Genomic DNA, 12346 nt, shown 5'->3' on the forward strand with positions numbered 1-12346 from the left:
TTGGCAAAGTAATGTCTCTACTTTTTTTTTTTTTTTTGATACTATATCTTTATTTTATCTTTTTATGATATTATACATGTTTTAATGCCGTTCTCCCAAATCATCCTCCCCTCCCTCTCCCACAGAGTCCAAAAGACTGTTCTATACATCTGCGTCTCTTTTGCTGTCTCGCATACAAGATTGTCATTACCATATTTCTAAATTCCATATATATGCATTAGTATACTGTATTGGCATTTTTCTTTCTGGCTTACTTCACTCTACTTTTGAACATGCTCTCTAGGTTGGTCATAATTTTCCTTCCAAGGAGTAAGTGTCTTTTAATTTCATGGCTGCAATCATCATCTGCAGTGATTTTGGAGCCCAAAAAGCGACTTAGCACTGCACGTAAATTATAAATAAAACTGCTATGAATGTTTTAAGGTATATATTTTGCTGGATATTCACTCATTTTTTTAGGTATGTACCTAGAAATGGAATTACTTTATTTAATTTTAGTAGATATCATCAAACAATTTACCAATCTTTTGCTATTATAGTTATTCTATTACAATAGGTGTTTTCAAGTTTATTAATTCTAACTTTAGTTTCCAGACTGCACATTTCATCTAGAAAGTTTTTAATTTCAAATATTGTGTGTTTGAAGTTTTTAAATGTTCTTTCAATAATTTTTTGTAGATTGAAATTCTTTTTTTTTTTAAGTTGTCAAGATTTATATTTTTAAATGAGACTTATTTTTTTATTTTTTTAAATTTTATTTTATTTTTAAACTTTACATAATTGTATTAGTTTTGCCAAATATCAAAATGAATCCACCACAGGTATACATGTGCTCCCCATCCTGAACCCTCCTCCCTCCTCCCTCCCCATACCATCCCTCTGGGTCATCCCAGTGCACTATTTAAAACCTCTACCTTTAAAATTTGTCTTTTCTGAAATATATTATCAATATTTTAAAATTAATTGTTTGATTTCTCTATGTATCACCCAAGGATCTGTTTCCAGTCTTTTTGTTTTTCAATCATCTAGTCATAGATTTCTTCAGGCCTTTGCATTTTCAATAGTATCCCAGCTATTGTGGATAAAAACATTTTAGAAGATCTGGGTGATATTATTTTTAAAGCAAGGTTAATTTTTCTCCTGCCAGGTAAATAGTGGATCATGCTGGTACTCTCTTGGCTTGGTTCTATTGTCAGAGGACCATGATGCCACCACTGATAATCTGAATTAAAAACACAAAGTTGAAATTATTGTTTACAATATTAAGGAAGAATTTTGTTTGTTAGGCACATTCTTTACAAATGAATCTGAGAGACTCATTTATGGATTGGTAGGCTCTCAAGAGTCTTCTCCAACACCATAGTTCAAAAGCATCAATTCTTCAGTGCTCAGCTTTCTTCACAGTCCAACTCTCACATCTATACATGACCACTGGAAAAACCATAGCCTTGACTAGACAGACCTTTGTTGGCAAAGTAATGCTCTACTTTTCAATATGCTCTCTAGGTTGGTCATAACTTTCCTTCCAAGGAGTAAGCGTCTTTTAATTTCATGGCTGCAATCACCATCTGCAGTGATTTTGGAGCCCAGAAAAATAAAGTCTGACACTGTTTCCACTGTTTCCCCATCCAATTCCCATGAAGTGATGGGACCAGATGCCATGATCTTAGTTTTCTGAATGTTGAGCTTTAAGCCAACTTTTTCACTCTCCTCTTTCACTTTCATCAAGAGGCTTTGTAGTTCCTCTTCACTTTCTGCCATAAGGGTGGTGTCATCTGCATATCTGAGGTTATTAATATTTCTCCCAGCAATCTTGATTCCAGCTTGTGCCTCTTCCAGCCTAGCGTATCTCATGATGCTTTTGAACTGTGGTGTTGGGGAAGACTCTTGAGAGTCCCTTGGACTGCAAGGAGATCCAACCAGTCCATTCTGAAGGAGATCAGCCCTGGGATTTCTTTGGAAGGAATGATGCTAAAGCTGAAACTCTAATACTTTGGCCACCTCATGCGAAGAGTTGACTCATTGGAAAAGACTCTGATGCTGGGAGGGATTGGAGGCAGGAGGAGAAGGGGACAACAGAAGATGAGATGGCTGGATGGCATCACCGACTTGATGGATGTGAGTCTGAGTGAACTCTGGGAGTTGGTGATGGACAGGAAAGCCTGGTGTGCTGCAATTCATGGGGTCACAAAGAGTCGGACACAACTGAGTGACTGAACTGAACTGAACTGAGGCTTTCAGGGCATGAGTAGACTCATATCAAATGTAAAAGTGTGATTACTCAGAAGCAGGCTATTTATTACTTACTAAACTGGGCTTCGCTGGTGGTTCAGATGGTAAAATGTCTCCCTGCAATGCCGGAGACCTGGGTTTCATCCCTGGTTTGGGACGATCCCTTGGAGAAGGAAATGGCAACCCACTCCAGTACTCTTGCCTGAAAAATTCCAAGGAGCCTGAAAGGCTACAATCCATGGGGTTGCAGAGTCGGGTGACTGAGCAATTTCTCTTTCTTTCTAAGCTGATATACCTTTATTGGAATCATCTGCTCTTGATTAGCTTACTGTCCTAAGTGAGAGGCTGACACTGATTGGTTTGCTTGTGATGTGTGTTCACTGAGTTCACTTAGTTTCACTAAGTTCTGATGACTACTTATAATGACTACAAAATAATCAGTCTTTGCTTAAATGTGTGAAAACATTTTCATCCTCAACATTTTCCTGAATTTGGTTTATTTTAGTTTTCCTCTTACTTATAAGGTGTAGTTCTAACTCCTATGCCATGACTCATTTCTTAGGCATGGTCCTTCTACTTCCAAAGTGTCTTTGGCCACCCAGAGGTCCAATATCTATCTCAAGCCAGTAATACTGTTATGTCTAGCTTATATTCTATTTCTGTGCAAAATAATTTAGGGAAAAAGAAACCTACCCTCAGGGAAAAAATGTAAGCATGGCTTATTTCACATGCTTTATATGCTTTCTTAATGTTTGTAGCTGCACAGATCCTCCTTCTATTGACCGTCTTCCAAAACTTGTAAAAGTATTTTGCATATTTTGTCTATGTTTATAATTTTTAACAGAAAATCCAGTCCAATATAAGCTAATCCATCAGCTAAAACTGGAAAACTTTGAAAAGTATTTTCAAAAATTAACTCAAGATGTAGCATTCATTCATATTTTAAAGAAGCATGTTTTCTCTATAATTAACAGTTTTACTGTGATACACAAAACCAGCATCTACACATTGGTGTCCAAACAATCTGAGATAACAAAGCCTAGAATGACCCAGTAAATGATAGTTGAGAAAAGTTCTATTTGACAAATTGACAAATTGTGTTTGATTGCATTATTGGCCCTAATTAAGGAGTCTCCCTGTATGTATGTCCTTCTCTAATTTTGTATCATGTTTTCACGTTGACTTTGGGTGCAGCCATGTAACTTACTTTGCCTAATGAGAGAGTAGCACATTTGATACACTTAGAGTCTTGAGAATACTTATTTTTACTTTCTCTCTTAAAACTGTGCCACTACCATGAAGATAACCAGGGTACACTAAAGTAGGATCAGGAGGAACACAGGGAAATATCCTAGATGAAGATATCTTAAGGTAACCAGCCTCTAACTAATCCACCAGCTCTTCTCAAACACATAATGTTAGAGTGGTAAGCTGAGCCTCACTCAAATCAGTAGAATAATCTAATTCATGAGAAACAAAAGACAATTGCTGTTTTAAGTCATCATGTATGTAAATAAACTGTTAACTCAGAAATGGCTAACAGGTATACCAAGAGGAAAATGTTATTAACATTTTCTGACAAGATCATTAATGGTAAATACACCAAAAAGACTTTTTTACATACTATTCCTCCTCCTCAAAACTCTCTTGTCTAATTTTTACATGATTTGCTTTTTCACTTTCTCTGGTTCTTCCTCAAGGATCACATCTAATTTTTTCCTTATTACTTAACAATATTCCCTTCAAACATCTGTGTGTGTGTGTGTCCCTCTCTCTGTGTCTCTCATACATACACAAACACACAAGATTTTTTTAAAAATAATATTTCCTCAGTAAAATTAAGCTGCATAATACAAATATTAGAATGATTTTTTCTAGTGAATCACAGTAACTTCAAGTGCTACGAAAGCCTGAAATGTAGTGGTTCATCAATATATAATTGTTGAATTAACATTGATAAATCAGGTCAGTTCAAATTCAGTTGCTCACTCAGTCGTGTCCAGACTCTTTGCGACGCCATGAATCGCAACACGTGATTCATCACCAACTTCTGGAGTTCACTCAGACTCATGTCCATCAAGTCAGTGATGTCATCCAGCCATCTTGTCCTCTGTTGTCCCCTTCTCCTCCTGCCCCCAATCCCTCCCAGCATCAGAGTCTTTTCCAATGAGTCAAATTTTCACATGAGGTGGCCAAAGTACTGGAGTTTCAGCTTTAGCATCATTCCTTCCAAAGAAATCTGAGGACTGATCTCCTTCAGAATGGACTGGTTGGATCTCCTTGCAGTCCAAGGGACTCTCAAGAGTCTTCTCCAACACCACAGTTCAAAAGCATCAATTCTTCAGCGCTCAGCTTTCTTCACAGTCCAACTCTCACATCCATACATGACCACTGGAAAAACCATAGCCTTGACTAGACGGACCTTTATCGGCAAAGTAATGTCTCTGCTTTTCAATACGCTATCTAGGTTGGTCATAACTTTCTTTCCAAGGATTAAGCGTCTTTTAATTTCATGGCTGCAGTCACCATCTTCAGTGATTTTGGAGTCCCAAAAAATAAAGTCTGACACCGTTTCTACTGTTTCCCCATCTATTTCCCATGAAGTAATGGGACCAGATGCCATGATCTTCGTTTTCTGAATGTTGAGCTTTAAGCCAACTTTTTCACTCTCCACTTTTACTTTGTGAGAAACATTGATAAATAGTATGTGTTACATTGATAAACATTGATAAATGGTATGTGTTAATAGACAATGTGTGTAGTAGACACCTCATCTTAAAAACTAAAATAGTTCAAACCGAACATAAGATGGGACCACTAGAATTACTTGAAATATATCCAATAATCATAGTAATAAAACTAAATATATATATGGGCTTAATAGCAGAATGAATGTTATTAGAAATAATGAGCTAGAATTTTTTTTAAAGTAGTAAAATAGAGAACAAAGACATTAAAATATGAAGGGGACATTAAAATAGAAGATATAAATATAAGCTACAACAATGACAGCAAAGAGGACAAATAATGTTATCAAAGAAACAACAAGAAGTATTCTCCATAGGTAAAGAAAGTTATGTTTCATATGAAAAGTATTAAATACCATCCAATAATATCTAAGTACTGAATGGAAAGAATACAAAGGCCTAGGTATATAACTCTAAGTATTTCTTAAAAAGAGAAACTACAATAAAAACAAGTAAATACATGCATATGCACATGCTAAATGAAGAACATGGTAAAAGAATAAAGATAGTCAAATCATGCATAAGGCTCTTAAAAAGCAATAATGAAATAGTCACTCCATCATCAAAAAATTTAATGGAGCAACTATTATTTTTCAGTCATGGTTCCAAGTTCTTGAAATATATCTATAAAGAAAACAGAAAAAATATGTTCCTACCTGCCCTCTATCATCAGTCATTCTGAACCTAACTGCCAATGGCTAAATGAGCATTCAAGCGGCAGGGTAAAATAAATATCTTTTTTTTTAGCATTCAGAAAGTCAAGAGATTTATCAAGCATAGTCTAAGTTGAAAGAATGATTAGACTATATATTCACATGGACAAAAATGTAAAGCCCCAAAAAGAAAAGAATGAGAAGTTAACTATCTTCTGAAATCAATGTTAAATCTTATGTTTTACTTATGAATAAAAAAAAAAAAATAGTAGGCTATTACTCTTGGGCAAATGACAGCAAATCTTGTCTCTTACTGCAAAGGAAATATAAATATGGCAATAGTAATACAAGTAAAATGCTTATCAAATTTATTGAGAGCTCTATCCATCTCTAATATATGCATGTTCTATCCATTAAAAAATACTACAGACTAAACTCACTTGTGAAACTTTATGTAAAAGCCTGAAATAAAATATTATCACACCGAGGGCAAGATCTTCAAAAATATTTTAAAATATGGTTATTTCAGGAGTCATAAAAATCCACTATGTACATTAAGTATTTTAATACATCTATCATACACTGCACAACAAATTAGCACAAGCTGCCTCTTGAGAAATTTGTATGCAGGTCAGGAAGCAACAGTTAGAACTGGACGTGGAACAACAGACTGGTTCCAAATAGGAAAAGGAGTATGTCAAGTCACCCTGTTTATTTAACTTATATGTAGAGTACATCATGAGAGACTCTGGGCTGGAAGAAACACAAGCTGGAATCAAGATTGCCGGGAGAAATATCAGTAACTTCAGATATGCAGATGACACCACCCTTATGGCAGAAAGTGAAGAGGAACTACAAAGCCTCTTGATGAAAGTGAAAGAGGAGAGTGAAAAAGTTGGCTTAAAGCTCAACATTCAGAAAACAAAGATTATGGCATCTGGTCCCATCTCTTCATGGGAAATAGATGGGGAAACAGTGGAAACAGTGTCAGACTTCATTTTTCTGGGCTCCAAAATCACTACAGATGGTGACTGCAGCCATGAAATTAAAAGACGCTTACTCCTTGGAAGGAAAGTTATGACCAACCTAGGTAGCATATTCAAAAGCAGAGACATTACTTTGCCAACAAAGGTTCATCTAGTCAAGGCTATGGTTTTTCCTGTGGTCATGTATGGATGTGAGAGTTGGACTGTGAAGAAGGCTGAGCGCCGAAGAATTGATGCTTTTGAACTGTGGTGTTGGAGAAGACTCTTGAGAGTCCCTTGGACTGCAAGGAGATCCAACCAGTCCATTCTGAAGGAGATCAGCCCTGGGATTTCTTTGGAAGGAATGATGCTAAAACTGAAACTCCAGTACTTTGGCCACCTCATGCGAAGAGTTGACTCATTGGAAAAGACTCTGATGCTGGGAGGGATTGGGGGCAAGAGGAGAAGGGGACGACAGAGGATGAGATGGCTGGATGGCATCACTGACTCGATGGACGTGAGTCTCAGTGAACTCCGGCAATTGGTGATGGACAGGGAGGCCTGGCATGCTGTGATTCATGGGGTTGCAAAGAGTCGGACACGACTGAGTGACTGATCTGATCTGATCTGATAGCATGTTAAAGCAATGTACATTTATTATCTCACAGCTTTCATGACTCAGAAGTTCAAACATGGCTTAATCAGTTCCTCTGTTCAAGGTCTCTCATGGCAGTTGAAATGTCTCATGTGATTTCCAGGATTCTCTCCTAAGATTACATGATTGCTGATATTATTCACTTGCTCACAGTGGTAGACCTGAGGCTTCAGTTCCAAGAGGCCACCTCTCTCAACAGGCAATTTGTAACAAGTCTGTTAGCATCTTCATGGCCAGAAAGAGAACATCTGTGTTGCTCTTAGTTTCTTCTCGGGTTTTTGACCTCTAGACACTTTTAAATGACTAACATGATTAGATCAGGCCTACCCAAGATGACCTCCCTTTTAATTAACATAAACTTATTAGGATCTTGTGTCTACAAAATCCCTTTTGAAAATTTAATATAATGGAATGCAATCACTCAAGTATTATTGCATTACCTTTATAATATTCTGTTGGTTAGAGTGAAGTTACAGGTCCCGGATATAATCAACTTGAAGGGATTGAACAGGACATGGATGACTGTGGGTCATAGATTTCTTTCTATAATATAGAGTTGGCCAAAAAGTTCTTTCAAGATTTTCCATGTTATGGAACAAACTTTTGGCCAACCCAATATATAATATATATAATAATAATAGAAATATATTAAAATTCATTAATTTCTCCATTGAGCCTTTCATTTATGCATTATCATATATTAATTGATATAAAATAGCATGTGATCATCTGTAGATTCTTAAAAGTTAATTGACAAAATATTACTTCCATTTTTTTTTAAAGACAGTCATTTTGGATCAGCAGATATGCATTTAACATATCTCATATGTTATATACTCAATATATCTCAGTATTGAAGCCAGACGATAGAGAAATATTAAGAACTTTTCTATTTAGTCAGAAACAAAAAAATATATGTTTTATCTTCACTATACTTAACATTATGTTTGGAAAAAGTTGTCCATGGTCTTTCTGCAGGTCTTATATCAACTTTTGTTCCGGAACATACTCTCAATTGCATTTGTAGAGTAAGCAGTCTTGGAATATTTTCATAATGTCTCATTGCAGAGCTGGGGATCAGATTTGTTTACTAACCAGGTGAATAAACATAATATGTCTTCCTCTGAGATGAAAGGGTTAATAGTTTTGTTTGTTTTTTCCTTATGTTGTTGTGGTTTAGTTGCTAAGTTGTATCTGATTCTTAAAACCCCATGGACTGTAGCCTGCCAGGCTCCTCTATCCATAGGATTTTCCAGGCAAGAATAATGGAGTGCCATTTCTTTCTCCAGGGGATCTTCCTAACCCAGAGATCGATCCCAGGGCTCCTGCATTGCAGGCAAATTCTTTACCAACTGAGCTACAAGGAAAGCCTTATGTTGTTGGGAGTGTTCCAAGCTGGAAGTTAAACAATTGTAACACAGACCCACTGCATGCACAGCAGCCACCTAGCCAGCTCCATATCATTCTTGTAGAACTTGGAGAGCGAAGAAAACCACTAGATATATGAAACCTATTCTGCTTGCTTTATTGTGAGTTGTAAATTCCTTTGTGTCTGACCCAGGAATTGCATGCCTTCCGTCAACATCCCTGGAAGTATGTCAGTCTAATTTGTTAGCTTACAAGTATGGTAAATTATCAGACATTTCACAGTTAATGATACATGGTTTTGGCAATATTAGCTATTGCAATGAGATGAGACAAGACAATGAGCATAATTAGGATTGGAAAGAAAAACAGCCTCATTTCTCTCTGCATATAACCTGAAAAAATATGTCTGGGAATCTCTCCCAAAATCAATTACAAAGTGAAAACAAGTATTAAGATAATTTAGTCAAATCTATGGCTTTGTAATAAAGATTCTAAAAACAAATAACCATCAATGATGTAAACCAAAAACAAACAAAAATGAGTAGGAGGAAATATTAAAATAGGGGAGGGAGGTGGGAGGGGGGTTCAGGATGGGCAACACATGTACACCCATGGGTAATTCATGTTAATGTATGGCAAAACCAACTACAATATTGTAAAGTAATTAGCCTCCAATTAAAATAAATAAATTTATATTTTAAAAAATTAGAAAACAAAAAATAAAAAAGTAAAATAGAATATTAAAATATTAATTTTAATTAATATTAAAATAGAAGGTATTTTGATACAAGAAATTACATATTTTTATGCATAAACAGTAATACTGAAGAACCAACAAATAGCTGTAAAACACATATTTAAAGACACAAAACTAGACTTAAAAATTAAAAAGATATCATTAACTTGGATAGAAAGGCTCAAAATAAAAAACAAAAATTTAGTTATTCCTTGGTTTTTGAATGTTTTAAAATTTCAACTAAAGTAGTGTCAAGTCTCTGCCTCCAACTTTGAGCTAGGCACTTGGATTAGAAAATGTACTTTGAAGAACAAATAAGTGAGACTTTCCAGGAAACCCTAGGAAAAGAAGAACAAGGAGAATGGCACATAATCAGAGACTAATGAAAATCAATTCAGTTCAGTCGCTCAGTCGTGTCTGACTCTTTGTGACCCCATGGACTGTACCATGACCAAGCTTCCCTGTCCATCATGAACTCCTGGAGCTTACCCAGACTCACGTCCATTGAGTCAGTGAAGCCATCCAACCATCTCATCCTCTTTTGTCCCCTGCTCTTCCCTCCTTCAATCTTTCCCAGCTGATGCAGGGTCTTTTCAAATGAGCCAGTTCTTCACAACAGGTGGCCAAAATATTGGAGTGTAAGCTTCAGCATCAGTCAATGAAAATATTCACCCTAAATATACCATCTTAAATTACCAGAGAACAAATGACATGTTAATAACCAATGTTGGGGGAAAAAATTGAGTCTATTCCCCCATTTTATAAGAAAGTGAATTCCAAATCTTTTCTCTTTGGATCAACTATGTAAATGTATCAAATGTACCTTAAAATTAAGATAATAAAATGAGTGAATTTCTCTCTAGCCAGGAGTATGGGACTTCCAGTCATGACTCAAAATCCAACATTAGTATGAAAAATATGAATTTGATTTTATTAAAAAAAAACTAGGCAAAAATAAGCATAAAGAAAAAGTTTATGAAAAATTTAATTTCCAGAATTCCAAGTAAGATGGAAAAATAGTTCTAAGTATTTTAAAAAAGGATAACACTTGAACAAGCTTGTGCTAGTAAGGTACTGTGTATGCCTAAATTCAAAGCTTAGTGACCTTCCAGGTATTCTAGCCTTGATATTCAGCAGTAATATTTGTTTTTCACAATTAGATCTTTATTTCATCATCTCATGTTAATTGTACTTAATTGTATACTGAATTGGGTGAATTTAACTCAGATGACCATTATATCTACTACTGTGGGCAGGATTCCTTAGAAGAAATGGAGTAGCCATCATAGTTGCCAACAAAAAAGTCTGAAATGCAGTACTTGGATGCAATCTCAAAAATGACAGAATGATCTCTGTTCGTTTCCAAGGCAAACCATTTACTATCACGGTAATCCAAGTCTATGCCCCGACCAGTAATGCTGAAGAAGCTGAAGTTGAACAGTTCTACGAATACCTACAAGATGTTCTAGAACTAACACCCCCAAAAGATGTCCTTTTAGTTATAGGGGGCTGGAATGCAAAAGTTAGGAAGTCAAGAAACACCTGGAGTAACAGGAACATTTGACCTTGGAATACAGAATGAAGCAGGACAAAGGCTAATAGAGTTCTGGCAAGGGAAAACACTGGTCATAGCAAACACCCTCTTCCAACAACACAAGAGAAGACTCTACACATGGACATCACCAGATAGTCAACACTGAAATCAGATTGATTATATTCTTTGTAGCCAAAGATGGAGAAGCTCTATACAGTCAACAAAAACAAGACTGGGAGCTGACTGTGGCTCAGACCATGAACTCCTTATTGCCAAATTCAGACTGAAATTGAAGAAAGTAGAGAAAACCACAAGACCATTCAGGTATGACCTAAATCAAACTACTTATGACTATACAGTGGAAGTGAAAAATAGATTTAAGGGACTAGATCTGACAGAGTGCCTGATAAACAATGGATGGAGGTTCGTGACATTGTACATGAGACAGGAATCAAGACCATCCCCCCCAAAAAAATGCAAAAAAGCAAAATGACTGTCTGGGGAGGCTTTACAAATAGCTGAAAAAGAAGGAAAGTGAAAAGCAAAGGAGAAAAGGAAAGATATAAGCATCTGAATGCAGAGTTCCAAAGCATAGCAAGGAGAGATAAGAAAGCCTTCCTCAGTGAGCAATGCAAAGATAGAGGAAAATAATAGAATGGGAATGACTAGAGATCGCTTCAAGAAAATTAGAGATACCAAGGGAACATTTCATGCAAAGATGGACTCAATAAAGGACAGAAATGGTAGGGACCTATCAGAAGCAGAAGATATTAAGAAGAGGTGACAAGAATACACAGAAGAACTGTACAGAAAAGATCTTCATGACCCAGATAATCACGATGGTGTGATCACTCACCTAGAGCCTATATCCTGGAATGTGAAGTCAAGTGGGCCTTAGGAAGCGTCACTACGAACAAAGCTAGTGGAGGTGATGCAATTCCACTTGAGCTATTTCAAATCCTGAAAGATGATGCTGTGAAAGTGCTGCAATCAATATGCCAGCATGTTTGGAAAACTCAGCAGTGGCCACAGAACTGGAAAAGGTCAGTTTTCATTCCAATCCCAAAGAAAGGCAATGCCAAAGAATGCTCAGACTACCACACAGTTGCATTCATCTCACACGCTAGTAAAGTGATGCTTAAAATTCTCCAAGCCATGCTTCAGCAATACGTGAACCATGAACTTCCAGATGTTCAAGCTGGTTTTAGAAAAGGCAGAGGAACCAGAGATCAAATTGCCAACATCCACTGGTTCATGGAAAAAGCAAGAGAGTTCCAGAAAACATCTATTTCTGCTTTATTGACTATGCCAAAGCCTTTGACTGTGTGAATCACAATAAACTGTGGAAAATTCTGAAAGAGATGGGAATACCAGACCACCTGACTTGCTTCTTGAGAAACCTGTATGCAGGTCAGGAAGCAACAGTTAGAACTGCACATGGAACAACAGACTGGTT

This window comes from Bison bison, unplaced genomic scaffold (assembly GCF_000754665.1).
Source record: "Bison bison bison isolate TAMUID 2011002044 unplaced genomic scaffold, Bison_UMD1.0 scf7180017864535, whole genome shotgun sequence".
Taxonomy (NCBI): domain Eukaryota; kingdom Metazoa; phylum Chordata; class Mammalia; order Artiodactyla; family Bovidae; genus Bison; species Bison bison.